This window comes from Diadema antillarum, unplaced genomic scaffold (assembly GCF_040938485.1).
Source record: "Diadema antillarum isolate AM-2024a unplaced genomic scaffold, OU_Dant_1.0 seq00000048_RagTag, whole genome shotgun sequence".
Taxonomy (NCBI): domain Eukaryota; kingdom Metazoa; phylum Echinodermata; class Echinoidea; order Diadematoida; family Diadematidae; genus Diadema; species Diadema antillarum.
Genome location: NW_027271157.1, coordinates 665,204 through 681,487, shown reverse-complemented (window position 1 = coordinate 681,487; position 16,284 = coordinate 665,204). Strand labels below are relative to the sequence as shown.

Genomic DNA, 16,284 nt, shown 5'->3' with positions numbered 1-16,284 from the left:
TGCATATAGAGAAAGAGCCTGTGTTACCATGGATACAAGTTGCTTGACTTTGAGTTGGGATGATTCCAATATCATTCTTTAAAGGGGGAATTCACCCCAAGTACTTTTTATGCGTTCAGTGAATAGAGAGGAATCATTAGTTTTGTAAAATGATAGCAAACATCATTACATTTGAGGACAATCGGATATTCGATTCAGATTGAAAGTTCTAGTTGAAAGCATGTACATCATTGCCGGATAAGGAACGCTACATAAATGTGTGATGTCACAGTATAGAGGAAGGAAATAAGGAAAGCACCGAGAGAATGTCCAGTATTTTCCTGCTCCTATCATAATAAAAGAGCTAACGAATTAAGTCCTTCAGACATGTCCGAAAGAAGGAAGAGTAATATCTACCTTAACATTTGTCAGTAACTCGTTGCGGGGAATGTGTGCTTTGACTGCCGATTTGCACAGAAGACGGCGTATAGCTTTGCGACACACTGTCAAATGTTCCTGGCATACAAAGAGATACAAATACATTTTTAAAAATTGTTTTAATGTCTCTTTGAAACCCGATCACGCACTCGCCGAAAATCTCAGTTTGTCATTCACTCGAGACAAGTACTGAGTGGGTTACCTTCATCATGTTCATGGCCTTGGTGACATGCGGAGGTATTCAGACAGGGACCACAACAAGACATAGTATTGAGGTAGTTGATCGATCGAGAAGTATCGTGGTATCGAAGGACACATCTGATAGACAGGTAAGACCTGGTAGTTCGGCAGCAGACAAACTGACAGGCTGACGGATATATATTTCAGAGAGGAAACCGGCTGAATTTGTTTTATGTGTCTGAATACGGAGGGACCTGTGTACTTTTTTTTTGTTAATTAGAACCTATCAACGACCTCATATTTTAAATTGTTCTGACATGACGATCCGCATAGTATTCAGCCGTCTGCAAGCCAGTGAAGCTAGTTAGAAGCCAAATAGTTTGCTTGTTTTTTGTTTGTTCGTTCGTTTTTATTTTGGGGTTCGTTGTAATATTGTTGCAAACTATATAATGCAAAGGATTTAGATAATCTCCAGGTAGACTTGATGTTATGTTCTAAAAGTTGTCCGGAGGTGCGACATATTGCAATTATTTAGCTTTTCCGGAGCACAGGAGCCTGTTCGTCTACAAAGGACTCATGCGCCATAGCGTCTTCGCATTTTTACGAAATGTCCTTCTCAACAGTCCTATTTGCAATGTGCAGGAGTGTTGATGTTTCATGCACACGTGAATCTGTTTATGACTTCTGTCGCTAATTGGCCATCAGGGATACGTCAAAGCCTGTGAGTAGATGCATATGTTCGCTGCAGATTATACAGGCGCGCGTGCAGCAGATCAAATAATGTCATACGTGACCGTGGTATCATTCTTCTTTCTTTCCCTCCACAGCTTCTCTCTTCGCTAGGTTTCCGCTCATCGTGAAAGTGAGTAAAGGCAGGAGACGATTTAAGAAGAAGAAGATGATGATGATGAAGAAGAAGAAGAAGAAGAAGAAGAAGAAGAGGCGGAGGAGGAAGAAGGAGGAGGAGGAGGAGGAGAGATGAAGCAAAAGACGAAAGATGAAAACGAACAGGAAAATGAGTTGAAGGGAAGAAGGAAAATATGATTTAAAAGAACATGACTATGCAGAATGAGCCCGCCCCAAGTTATGAACGAGAAAACAATGATAATTTACCGATATCAACAAGAGTAGGCCGTAGAGTATGAGATGCTAAAATGCCAGTAAATTCCAGCAAATAATTATAATCACCAACTTCCTTTCTCTCTCCCTTCTCCTCTCCCTCTCTTTCTTTCTTCCTTTCTTTCTTTTTTTTTTCTCCCCTTATCTTTCTTTTTTTTTTCTCTCTCTCCCTCTCCCTCTCTTCCTCACACTCGCTTCCTATATCATTCACAGATTCCATATCCTGGCCTACATTGCGTGGTGTGGATATATGCGCGTATGTTAGCCTACATAATTATTGCATTAATTATTCTTATCTTATTCTCTTTCGTTTCACAACATAGAGTATATTATTCATATGTCTCGTTTTGGCTGATATGAACCAGTTTATTGACCATGTGGCCATGGTGCTTATATCAATAATTAAGTAGAGAACCAGGCTTTTCGGCAACTTTTGTGTTATCACTCGAAACAGGTCGAGGTCGGGGGTGAAAAGCGGATCAATGCGTCCTCGCGCGTAATTTAAAAAACGCGCTTCTCCTTGGTGTAAAGTGCAGCAGTGGCATGAACCATGGGACGTCAAGACCAAGGAGGTATTGCCAAGACTATACCTACTATAGGAATCTAAATAGTAACTGTTGCACAATATCATTGACATTTCTCTAATTGTATTGGATATGTAGTAGCTTGGACTCCTGATATTGATAATAATGGAGTCTTGTAATGCGCCGTGTCTGTCACACAGTGGCACTCCTGGCGCAGGAAGATAAGACCTCCTCTCACATTGCTTCATTAAGGAAAAGATCCCAATTGAAAAAAAGTACACAGTTACTGAAACAAAAAGGTTTTGAGTTCCCTCTTGAACAGAAAGAATGAGGTCTCCATTCTCAGTTTCAAAGGAAATGAGTTCCAGAGAGAATGTTGTTTTTATTTCATAGATTTATATTTCATCATGCATATTCCTGTTCAGTTCTTGTCTTCACCTGTATTTGATGATTGGTAAAGATTTTCTGCTGTTCTTTTTTAAGTCTGTTTCATAAAACAATTTCCTCATGAATCACTCGACTGCATGTGAATTCCTTGCATGTCTAAGAGGGGGATGTTTGGGAAATAAAATCATTGTCGCTTCAACTGCCATTGTCATATCTAATCATTATTACAATTTGTAGTTTAAAAAAAGACATCAATTGATAGACTGCTGATAATATCATTATCATTGTGATACAAGAACGTTGGCAAAAAAAAAAAGATGAGGAAAGATTCTTTATGTCATTTTGATATGACAGTCTTCATGGTCTTTTATTCACAGCAGACTATCAGTTTCCTTGCAAACCTACTGTATATAAACACAGTGGCATTGGGTAGCGGTGAAAAAAAAAAGACGCTCATTATTCAAACAAACTTTAACGAATGAGGACGTGAAAATAGTCTCTGACTTGCTGTTGCTCTTATTGTTGCTCTTGTTGTTGTTGTTATTATTATTGTTGTTATTGTTGCTGTTATTGTTGTTGTTCACTTTCGTCCAATGATTGCTGCAAGTATATCTTTCGATTGTCCAATTCTCACCCCAAAAGATAAGTTGATTCAAATTTAGTGCTTATAAAATAACAGTAAGAGTAGCAAAAGAAAAAACGTGTTACAAAATAATTCGACTAATTATTATATTATGAATTAATCTTAACCGCGACATCTTGACAATAGCGTAATTTAGTTTTATCATTTTTTCGAACTCTCAACAAATGCTTGTAGTCAGCGGCTGTATATTTGTGAAGTACAGTTTCTATATATATGTACCTTTAAGTATCATTGCCTATAGGAGCAAGGCATAATTATGCATAGTAATTGAAGATTTGGCATCGTAACTGAAAAACAGCTTGAAGCTGGAAGCAACTTTGTGGCCGCATCTTATCTAGTTGGGCGCCTGTTTGTTTGTTTGTTTGTTTGTTTGTTTGTTTGTTCGTTTGTTCGTTTGTTCTTCCCTGAAATACGTTGGTTAGAATCTAAACTATGCATGTGCATTATTTGTTTTCCTGTCTTAAGCCGGACATTGTGTCTGGGCTATTTCCATTCCAGGGGACAAACAAACAGCAAGACGTACCTGGGAAAAACGCAAAGTCCTTGTCCAGATCTTCCTGTATCCTCTGAGGTCAATGTTCTACCTCTCATCATTTTAATGCGACTGGTAACTGACTACAGGCCTAAGTCTTCTACGATGAACGTAAAGTTCAACAACCGTGTACCGAAGGCTATTAAAAGGCCGATTTTCTTTTTGAATTTCTTCACTGATATAGGCCTACTTGACCAACGCCTTATTACGGGGCAACAAGACTGATACCCAGGGGCGGATCCAGGGAGGACCGCAACCGGCGCACGCCCCCCCCCCCTTTATTTTTTGTTGAAACAAAAGAAATAAAAAGAAAAAAATGGGGGAGGGGTGCGTGCGCCCCCCCCCCCTTTAATTTTGTAAACGCGCCCCCTCTTTACGAAATTCCTGGATCCGCCCCTGGATACCTACAACGTAGTTGATACCTACAACATATCGGGGGGGGGGGGGCATTTCATGAAACGTTTTGTCAGATATTTCGTCGGACAAACTGTTAAAAGCTACTGAAATCCTTGCATCTTTGGCTAAGAGCAAATTTGTCCGACAAATTTGTCGGACAAAATGCTTCATGATTAAATACAAGCGAATAAGCTGGTGAAGGTCTCTCGACAAAATGTGTGTATGTTTGCACTGTATTTATAACATACGTTTTTGCTAGTCATTACTATTTACGTTGCTTGGTTGCACTGAACACGTGATCAAACTGATTACACAGGTGAAAGTCACACCTACACAAATAACTGAACTGCAGGTATAGGAAGTGCAAAAATATGACGTTACCAGAAAAAAAAAACAGCAGTGTACCAGCTCTGGTATTTGCACTTACAAACGATTATCCCATTTTTATGTAGAATTGTGACGCTTATTCACATTTATATAATATTGATAATGGAAGTACTAACAATAATGAGCGGTAATTGTTATTGTCATCATTTTATTGTTATCATTCTATTGTGATAATTATCATAATTAGCATTATCATTAGCATTATAATTTTATTGTCGCAATTTATTATTATAATTTTTCCCTTGAACTTGTATCAACAAAAATGTGCTTTTCAAAATAAAATCTCATTTGAAATTGAAAATTGAAATTATGACCATTGTTATCACTTTTATTACTATCATTATTATTATTATTGTTATTAAATTATTATCATCATTATCATTGCGATAACAACTAGTAGACATTAATCGCGTCGTTTCCGGTTTCTTGCTTGCCTTTTTGGAGCACCTTCCTCGCGCAAGACTTCAGTTAGGCCTACATAATCGCAGCACGGCATTGGTCTACCAGAGCGGTGTCTGCTGATAAAACACCCGAGACCTGACCGGGCACTTCACCCGAGGAAGTCGTTGCATATCTTGTGATGACGACATCTCACAATGGACTTATTCGTACACCGGTCGCGGGTAATAAGAACACATTACTGTAAAGGTCAGATAGGAAAAGTGTGGTGACGCAACGCAGCAAACGTCTACATAGAACAACTATTCGTGGGTCTACAGAAAGTGAACATGAAGGGGAAAAGTTGGTCAAACGGACACATGACACGCATGCTGTTGCTTTGCGAAGGCTGCTCACAATCTTTTCGCGACATCTGACAAGATTCTCGCAGGAAAGAGAGTGTGCCCTTGTCTTTTAAAAGGGCAGTGTAGAGCTAACTTTGACAATTCAAACAATGGGCACACTCTAGCATAGCACATATGCAATTCTTCAATCTTAAGATTCTACATCGCAACAATGCAGGCATAACCAGCATAATATGTACACACTAAGTGGCCTGGTTAAAGGGATGGTACAGTATTGGCGGAGATGAGAATTGGGCTTTTTACTTTTTGTGAGATACCAAGAAATCACTTATGATATAGTGCAGAGCATACCATTTTAAGAGGAATTTAAAGTTTATTTGATGGAAATCGGGTTTGGAATGACTGAAACATCAAAAAACAAAGTAAAACAAAGCGATCATAATAAAGTGTGGGTCCCACACTTTATTAGAATCGCTCTTTTGTGGATATCTCAGCCATTTCAAAAACCAATTTTGATGAAATAAACGTTGAATTCATCATAGAATTACATGCTCTTTCATATTTCGTAGGAGGTTTCTCATTATCTCACCAAAAAATGTTAGAAACCTGAAATTAGGTCTCAGCCAAAACTATACGATCCCTTTAACGTTATATATGATTTTCTTTGTTCATGTATGTACATAGAACAAGGATATACAGCTAAATGGATTGACAGATAGTACTGACAGGTAGATAGATACACAGAGAAATAGATACGTGTAGATAAACAGATATAGATGTAATGATAATAATAACAATAGTAATAATAATGACAATAATGCGCCAAACATTCCACGTGACTATTACACTCAAGGCGCAGAGGGAAAGAACGAATTATACAATACAAAAATTATTACAAGCATGTGTATACATGGGAGCAAGTAAAAGAATGGAACAAAAATAATGAAAAATAACAAATTATATACTACATGTATTGATCTGCTGGCAACTTATTCCACAGGACTGGTAAGGTCCAGCATGCGCATTAATGACCGACAACCCATCATCTTGTTTTCTTGGTTTTAGATGAGATAGATAGATAGATAGATAGATAGAGAGAAAGATAGATAGATAGATAGATAGATGGATAGATAGAGAGATAGATAGATGAATAAATACATAGATAGATAAGATGCTGTTTTCATATCTATAGAAAGGTGTATCATACCTATAAACAAATATGTGTTGAGAAAGAGAGGAAAGTAGTGTTTATAGTAGTAAACTCTGGACTTACGTACAGAAATCAAACAAAAAAAAAATGTTCCAATAAAACACTGTATATATAGTAATAGGATCTGTTTGCAAAGTTTTGTCGTGGAAAAATTGTCTGACCTGATGTACGGGAAGAGGAAAGCGACGTCGCCCCGGGTGACGGCCACGATGTAGGCACTGACCAACATGGTGATCGAGAGGGCAAGCATGGCAATGGGCAAGATGCCCAGGTAGTTGTAGCGGTGGATGCCACACGGCATGGCGACGACGCTGATGTTGCAGCAAGAACACGGCCGCCCAGCAGTGCGAGGATGTCACCCCAAGATATAACTGCCAGCTGTACGATGCTGAAATCGACGAATGCCGCGAGTCTATATCACCAACGCGCCCTTCTGACCAGCGCGGGAAAGCGGGCGGAAGTGGAGAGTGGAGAGCGCGAGAAGCTAGATGATTTTGTTTTGTCCCGCCAACGTAAGTCCGACCTTCTGAAACACCGCCTTAGTACTGACCTGAAGTTAACAGGAAGGAAAATGGTCGAGCATAAACAGAATGAGGGCAAAACGAATCAACTGGTTTCGATATCAGTATACTAATACAGTTATAATAATACGATAATGTATATCAATTTCATATTACACACTGTGCAAATCATAGGTTTATGTGTCACGTGTTGAAACATTCCCTATATCAAAGATTACCTGAATCGAATTACTGATGAAGTCAGACAAATTACGATAATTACCTGAGGAACCGCTTGCGGAAGCGAATAGTTGAATAAAGTAAAAGTTGTCACAAATTCTAACATTGCCTTACTGTCAAGAAGTAGGAGCCATCTAATGCAGAAATCTTGTGTCTATGTGTCTACAACTGTACGTATATTCTGTGTCTGTCGTGTGCCAGTTTATCATCGAGATCACCGAGATCTGTGACGAGAGAGTGAGAAAAAACAATCACATGCCCTACATTGCTCCGTTGTCATCACATATCTAATATGCCATCAACTTTTCCAAGGCTGTTAAACGTGTATCAATATCTATGAGTGTTGCCATGTGACTAACCTTGGTGATTCATCATTGACATAAAGTAAAAAGAAAAAAGGGTCGATTTCTTGAGAAGATATACCCTCAGTATTGCTTTAAATACTCGCAAGCAAAAATCATCTCTCGCCACCATGTGACACGAAAGTATTTCTTCCTTTCAAACATAAAAAGTCTACTGACAAAGATGTTTCTCTAAATGCACTCGAAACAAATTCTCAATAGGATACAAAGGCCTGGACAATCTTCAAATAAGAAGATAGAAATGACCTTTTAATTAAGAAATGTTAAAGAAAAGAGAAATCGTTATATTTCAAGAGGGACTGATCTGTTTTTGTCACTTCTCATTCTCTCACAGGACACTTTGCATACTCAATCCAGACTGGGCGATTGTTTTCCTTATTGCCGAAAACTGACCTCCTTTCGGTCCGACGAGAATTAAATGCTAGTCAGATTATTATTCCACACAGTTTCTGCCTTTTCCGTGCAGAGAACTGTAATGGGAGGCTAAGACACAATTTCATGTTTAGGATATGGTATTATTCTTTTGTTATTAATGCTTGTCCAATAAAATGGTATAAAGGGAAATGATATTTCAAAAATGTTATTATAGCAATACTGTTATCATTATGATTATCACTATCATTGTCATCATTACAACTTTTTTTTTGTCAGTACATGTATTATGCTAATCTACATATCACTGATGTGAATCATAAAAACAGAACCATTGACGCTAGCAGGACTACCACTTTAAAGGTCGTTGACATCTGGTGCATTAATTGCTTTAGGACAGAGTTAAGTTATCAATACATCTTTACAACGTTAACTGCATAATAATAGGTCCTCAATCTTATATTGCTATGGAAGATTGTTTGAAAATGTTAATTAAGTTCTGTTTGGTTTGGATTTCTGTTCAATCCGGATTGTATTCTTAGATCTATATCACTTAAAAACCAAGGAGATTCAGAGAAGCTCCTTTGTAAAACAAAAAACAGCTTGGAATCGCAACATAATCCTCTGAGACGGGGACGGCACTCCGCAAGATAAGTCCTTGGGACAATTCGTTCGTGTCCCTGGTAATCATGAGTGAACTTGTCAAATTGCTTTCCACCACCCACCCCATCCCGACCCCACTCCTAACATGCTATGAATTGCTGTGTCTCGAATGGATTGGACCACGGACTATCAATCGTAACAATCCTGGGCATGCTTGTTCGAATCCCTCGTGAGGCACTTTATAAGGAACCTCATTCTTCTTGCCTACAGTCCTACGGATTGTCCCTAACGACGACGACGACGACGACGATGATGATGATGATGATGATGATGGGGATGATGGTGATGATGATGATGATGATGACGATGATCCAAAGCATTTGTAAAGCGAAATATATATGTTATAGAAACATTCAAAGGCGCAGACTCCTCCAAAAAAGTGAGCAATTGAATGTCTGGTGAAAAATGTGAGTTTTGAGTGAGACTTTGAAGTGCTCCAGTTTGTCAATTTCACCGAGAAAATAATATGCAGTTGGTCCAGCGTCAGGCGCCGTCATATGAGTCCCTTAAGTGCCTCCTTAGTTGCCAATTGCACGTAGGTCTTTATGACAATGAGACATACAGCAAAAGTTTGAAAAAGAGTTGGTCTTTTTCACGAAGAAGACAAGGATAATACGGAAAAGACACAAAGTAATTGATTGACAAAACATTGTATATAGAGTATGCGAGACACAGTGCAGACTTAATCATATCATGGAGCTACTACTACATTGTATTATGATAGTATAAACAGTTATCATTTTCCATGTGGACACGCATCTTTTTCCATTCTAATTTTTGTTGACTTGTTATAAAGTGACATGACTCAAATCCAACGTCGCAACCAATGCCAGTTCTCCTGCATTTAGTATTTTTTGACCTCCAAGGCTTCCTACGTGACTTGAACACTTCTGCAATTGGTTCTAAACTTGGGAAGACTGGAACCAACGTTTGGAACCAGGTCGTCTTACTCATCAAGTCGTTATACTGCTTTACTTCATTTACTACTGCATAAAATTCATCACGTAAGATGACTGACCCGGGAATGATGTCATGTGTAACCTTTTACGCGCAAGGCTGGCAAAGAACTTTAGGTGGGTTGACCGCTAAAACGCATGATTTGGTCATATCATTATCGTGACGGTTATAGGTACCACCGAACGCAATATTATCGCATTGCGTGGTTGGAATTGAACGTGATCCAAGACCTCAATCTATAAGTGCTATTCCTGTGTTGTGATCGTGCTACTTTGGAACAGCGAGAGTGCGATGAGTAAATCCCTCTGCATGAGCACAGTTTCATTTAAGATTATTATGTGTATTGTGCATAAGTTGGTCTCTATACATCACAAATAAACATGTGAAACTAGAAGAAAAAAAAAAGAGCGTGCGGGATTGTGAAAAATCATACAACTCACTTTTGCAGCCATACATACCATGTTATAGGGAAAATAAAAATAACATGTAAGTCTCATAATCAAAACAATAGATGTTACATCAGGGGTGGATCCAGGAATTCCGTAAAGGGGAGGCGCCTTATTTCTTCTTTTATTTCTATATTGTATTAACCACAAATAAAAGGGGCGCGCCAGGTGCGCCCCGCCTCGATCCGCCACTGTACATTGTAAGAAGTTGATTAAAGATAAAGAAGGATGTTTTAATAAACGTAAAGATATAAAATTTGGGAGGTCGTGGAATCCAGATAAAGAATGACAAGCATTCCAGTACAGGGACGCAGGTACAGCTGCGAACTTTACTTAGTCACCGGGTGGAGTGTCTCACCTCACTGAGTGGACATAGCCTGAGTTTAAATGCATCTGTCGTAACCTGTCGATACTGTCTCCATGGTAAATCGCAAAGATCACCTTAATGATTAAATCATGATGGTAACATGAAGACAAAAACGAAGACATTTGTTGGCACGTACATATTATTAAATTTGAATACAGTGATTAAAGCGGCTGATAAACACAAGTCCAGACACATCTCGGCAAATGATTATGTTAAAACAAATCATTGACATATCTTATTTTTGTTTCTAATTTGAGTAAATTGTATGTATTGGCGCTGACCACTTCTCTTTATGAGAATACATAATCAATGACAAACTTAGAACGAATCTACACAAGTCTGATATTGTATGATTATGGCGCATAAGATGATCGTATACGGCTTCAAGGCAATAAAACCGTTGTGCACTGCACAATGGATGAAATATTGACGAGAGTCGGCGTAATGTCTTGCAACACGAGAAGATTATGCAATTTGCTGGTAGCATTGTAACTGTAATTGTTTGGTTAACTCTGACGCAGGAGGCGCGACGAAAACACGCCGCAATTGAGGAAACGCGGAAATGGGAAATAACCTGCTGTGGTTTTGGACGTTGGTGAACTAAAAAGATAAATGAAGTGTTTATGTCAAGATACAAATGCGAGGGCTCAGTGGAGCTAGCTTTGTGGAAATCAAGTATTTATTTTCATGACCATACATCTCCGGACATCTACATTATCAAAGATGAAGAACGACGTTACCACCGTCAAGAAAATTGTGTCACAGAAATGTTTTTCGTTCGTGCCGATGACATAAAGCACTGTATACAAGAACTGTTTATAATCTTTTGAACAAAACAGCTTTACGTCGTATAGAGAGGTTTGATAGTTACTACGAGACGAAGATCGAAAGAAAAAGAAAAAAACCACTGTTGTTTGTTTGATTGTGTTCCCATCAATAATCTAATACCTGAGGTTTACAATCAAGCTCACACTTTCTTTTTTGATAGTCTGAGGTAAGTTATCCTTTAAGATTAGGTAGCGAGGATACTACAGCGTCATGAGGTGTGTGAGGTCAATACCACAGACAAATATATGTAGAAAAAGAAATTGCAATACGTCATGATCGTGTGCTGACGCAATTTTAACCTTAGCGGGTTATCACGTGTGAAAGCTTTCACCATCCAACACATCCTGTATGACCAGGGATTCTGAACGTTTTGTAAAGATAAAACAATGGAAATAGAGTCCGAAGGATTCTTTCCATTATATTGACCGGAGTGACGCTGTTTATTGATCAGTGATGAGACGACTGAAAGACGATCAAGAACAAGGAATCCTGTGACCAGTTGACAAGGTGTCTGTCGCATTATTGATAGCTTACAAGGGGAGTCGCTAAAACAGTTTTGGCAAGAATTGATTAAGGCAAACTGTTGCCTCACGTTTTTCCCAGGGGCAGCTCATCGGATGGCTGACGGCTAGATGTGAAGAGATGGAATGAAAAGATACGCTCTGTCTTTAAAGGGGGAAGATCGTTGATGGATTTGCTCTTCAAAATCCTAGTATCCTAAATGAATTGGGCGTGAAGACTGGACGGGAGAAAACGCGAAGCATAAATAGAAATTTCTGTCGAATCTTATAGGTTTCTAACAGATTGAATTCAAGAATGTGAACATCAAACATTTAGATTGGACATTTTTCCCATCTGTTTGGCCAAATGTCAACAAACAATGCATGAAAAGAACCTCCGTTGATGTCCAGGATGATGATATGATGTCGGAGAAGACACTGTAAATAGTACAAGAGTGACGTAGTTGTCCTATGAACAAGACAGCTATTTCGAGAGCCAGACGTGTCACCATGAGATGAGACACTTTGTGAGTTGCCGATTTAAGTCAATATCTCATCAAAAATAACCCTCGCGCTCTTATTCAATTCCAATAAAGGCAAAATTGCATATAAAGAACTTACATGGATTCATAAAGTGCAAATTAAAATTTCATCCAGACTCTTCAATTTTGAACAGTCTTACCATATTATTATCTCCAACGACAAAAGCCAAAAACAAAAAGAAAAAGAGTCAAAGCTCATGTTGTAAGATGCTGATACCTTAAAAAATATGACTTTTTTACGTCTAATTGTCGGAATAGCATGAACAATGTCTGTTGAGTAACGTTTGTCGGATATTGCCTCAACGCTTTAACTTTCAAAAGCATTTTTGTTATTTTTTTCTTCTTCTACAAGCACAGCGTTACCCTTAAAGATAACATTATCTTAGCATTATTCTAAAGGAATACGATAGTTACATATATCTTTATTTACATTTGTCTATTTATATCTTTATCTCAGTCTTCTTTGACGTTCAGACTGGCGTTCAGCTATGATCTTCTGTTTTATGTTTTTTACCTGGCTTTTTTTCCCTTCAATTGAGAGTGAAGATTTATTGTTCGTGCTTTTGTGCATAAATCATGAAACAAAACCAAATTCATAAAATTCTTACTTGAATAGTCGTAAAATTTAGTGGCAGCTCCCTTCATAGTCTGCTTTTCTACGTATAATAGCAATAATCCCTTGAGAAAAACTTTGCTGGTATTACATTTTGTTACACCTCTGGAAAGAGTGTGCAGGCATATATCAAGCTGACTCACACTTTAACGGTCGGCTGTTGTTGGTTTTTATGAGTTCAAGTTTTACACAACATGAGACTTGAAGAATTGTGAAAGATGCTCAGTCCAGGCAGAACACAGGATTATCGCTATGCCAATAAAAAATCCTGATGATAATTCTAATCCTAATCCTAATTCAAATTCCTATCCTGATGACGATTTGTCTCAGCTATGGTAAAAGGTTACAGAACTTCAATGAAGCCGGGTATTTTACTGTCACTTTGTTTTTACCAATATTACTTTTATCATTATATTATTTCTAATGATATACCCAAAATCATCATCATCAACACCATTATTGTTACCAATCTGACAACGATGACAAAGACAGGATCGATGAGAAAAGGCACTCGTCTGAAAATTGATCCGTTTGACATTGTAATGATTCAGCTGATGACAAATGACGTGGCCTATACACATTTTCAACTCCCTCGTTGAAACCTCCAGTGAGTCACGTGGCAAATATCTCACCTCTCATTCTTGATTTCACACCTCATCTGAGGTGGATAACCCGAGAGAGAGAAAAAAAAACCCTTGGAAAATTCAACCCCGTATTGCTAATCACCCTTAAAGTCGGGTCGAATCAGTTTTGCTCAACACCGACTATTTGCTACTGTTCTTTGTCAGGAAACTCGGCGTATTTGGATGCGTGGAATGATGTCAGCAGTTGTGCATTCATGGCAGGGAAGCTCAGGTATTGAGGTAATCCGCGAATGAAGCCCTCTTCAGCCTCAAACGTTTCCTTAAAACTTCATCCCTTGACGATGACATCTTTTTGGTGATGAAATAGGATAAATGTCAAACTTTTAGGTCAAACTGCCAACATTATGAAACAACAGGGGAAAACTGATAGATTTATGGAGGGATTGAGGCCAGTTGATTGGTCTTCCGTTTATAATCAAAGGAATGTAAATTTGTCCTTAGATGTTTTTTTTTCTGAATATCTAATAACTAATTGCAATGTTTATATACCTTCATCAAGACGATCCAGATCGGAATTACAAGGAAATACCAAGAGAACCATGGATCTCGAAGTCCATACTTGGGTCTGTCAATAGATAGAATGAACTGTTTTGCTCAATGCGTCTCTTTACAGAAACAAATACTAATGATGAAAGGTAGTTGTTTCAACGTTATGATATCCAGTAAGGAATTAAGAAATATGTATGTCAAAGTTTCAGGCAACCAGTAGTAAAGTTTCGTCCCTTCCCACTCATTCTAGCACTTTTTACGTTTCTTTCATTTGTCGAATTCTGACGGTGAAATAACGCATGGTAACTCATGCCTTGGTAATTTTTGTGATTGAAATATCAATTTCGTTGCTAATAAACACGATGATGACAAATTGAAAGAGTTAATTAACATGACCGTAACGATGACGATGGTGATTACATGATGGCAGCAAAAGTGAGAGTAATGGTCGTCATACAACAATAACACAAAATAATCATGATCCTCGGTCTTGTTAGTAGCTGCAGTTGTAGTTCCAACATGTCATGTTATCGTCATAATTTTTTCTTCCATATTTATGTTTCATACATCATATTCTGTGTAGAATTCCAATAAAGGGCAGCATGAAGGAGGAATGTAATGATGATTATTATAGATGAGTACTGACTAGAAAAAAGACAGGAGGAGAGTGACGACGAAGACGAATAAGAATGAATCACGTACAGAAACAGTGAAAACTTAAGTTCTATGGTGATACAATACAATACAATATTGGTATTTATATAGCGCTCTTAAATTGAGTGAACATGTATCACGGCGCTTCACAGAAATATATCCATCTTACACTTGGGAGGTAGGAGAAAAGAAAAAAATACAACAGACAAAGAAAAAAAAGATGATGACGATGATGAAGATGATAATGATAAAGGCGATGACGAAGTTGATTGGCAAGGGGATAATTAAACCCTGATGGACAATGATGAAATCACAATACTTATATGATGGCAACAAAAAAAAAAAAACGAAAAAAAAGGAGTTTCCAAAGTTCCTTCGATATCCCTCTAATCTATCCTACATAATCTGCATATAATCATGTGAGAACAGGTAAATAAACATAGCATTTGTTTACTTACCTTGTTGCGTTGAGTCTAGGAAAACAGCTGATGAAAGTTTTTAAACTTCAGGGAGCAGTTTGCGGTAACAGAATAGTTACTCCTTTCGCACGTTTGTCATGGTTTTATAGTCGTCCAAGTGAAGCTTTATATATCCACAAAGTGGTAGTCCATCCCACGATGTTATCCGTTATTGCATGCGATGTTGTCGCTCATAGCAAGGAGTCGAGACTCCCTGATCATAGCTCGTTGACGGGATAATTAGACGCACTGTAAATCTACTGGTTGGGTATAACATCTTTAAGGGTACGTGATGTGTGCTGTCGGCTTTGCGAGGCTTGAAATACCGGTGCGTGGCCCAAGATGAAGTAGACACTCGGGCTTGCAGTGTTATTCTATATACTTTAGTAGTTAAAGGCAAAGACTCCGCGGAGGGCGCAATAGAGTGCAGCCCTCGACTAAATCGACCGCCTGAAAGTGTGACGTATACCTTGCTACCGTTGAAAGAAATATCCCAGACTCGCGTCTACAGGAAGCTTCTAATAACCTATCAGATCTTCTCTATTACGGCTCGGCAATACTTGGGGAAGAGGCGGGTTACTCATGACCGGACTGCGGGACAGTAGAGCAGTAGATGAACACACACAGACACAAGGGAGGATGGGGGGGGGGGTGTGGGGCGAGGTAGGGAAAGAGAGTGAGGGTATATAAAGGAGAGGAGGGAGGAATGACTGGATCAATATAGGGCTTTTTACACTTGCAAATTTTTGCTTAGTCCCGTACCAACGGTGGGGCTAAGGGGGGGGGGGGGCCTTAGCCCCACCGTTGGTACCGGACTTTCCTTAGCCCACTTTCTGTTTACACTTGTTTTTGCCAAAGTGGGCTAGCCCCACCCATAGCCCCGTACTATCTGGCAATGCAAAATAGCAGGATTAGCACCACAATTACGGTGCTAACCCCGCAATTGCGGCGCCAAGCAAGCGAGTGTAAATAGAACGAAACAAATTGATAATCATGGGCTAAGCGACAGAGACGAAGTCCGACCCCCACTGACCAATCAGAAACGAGGTAATCAAGTGCTGCCGGTGCGTGCGTGTACATGTACAGTACACAGCGTAATCATGCATATTCA

General features: G+C 38.8%; 1 pseudogene; it reads right to left on the bottom strand.

The window, feature by feature from the left end:
- The window catches only part of LOC139725512 (DNA damage-regulated autophagy modulator protein 2-like), a 35,920-nt pseudogene extending 29,081 nt beyond the window's left edge, over positions 1-6,839 (bottom strand).
- Between the last annotated feature and the right edge of the window lie 9,445 nt (positions 6,840-16,284).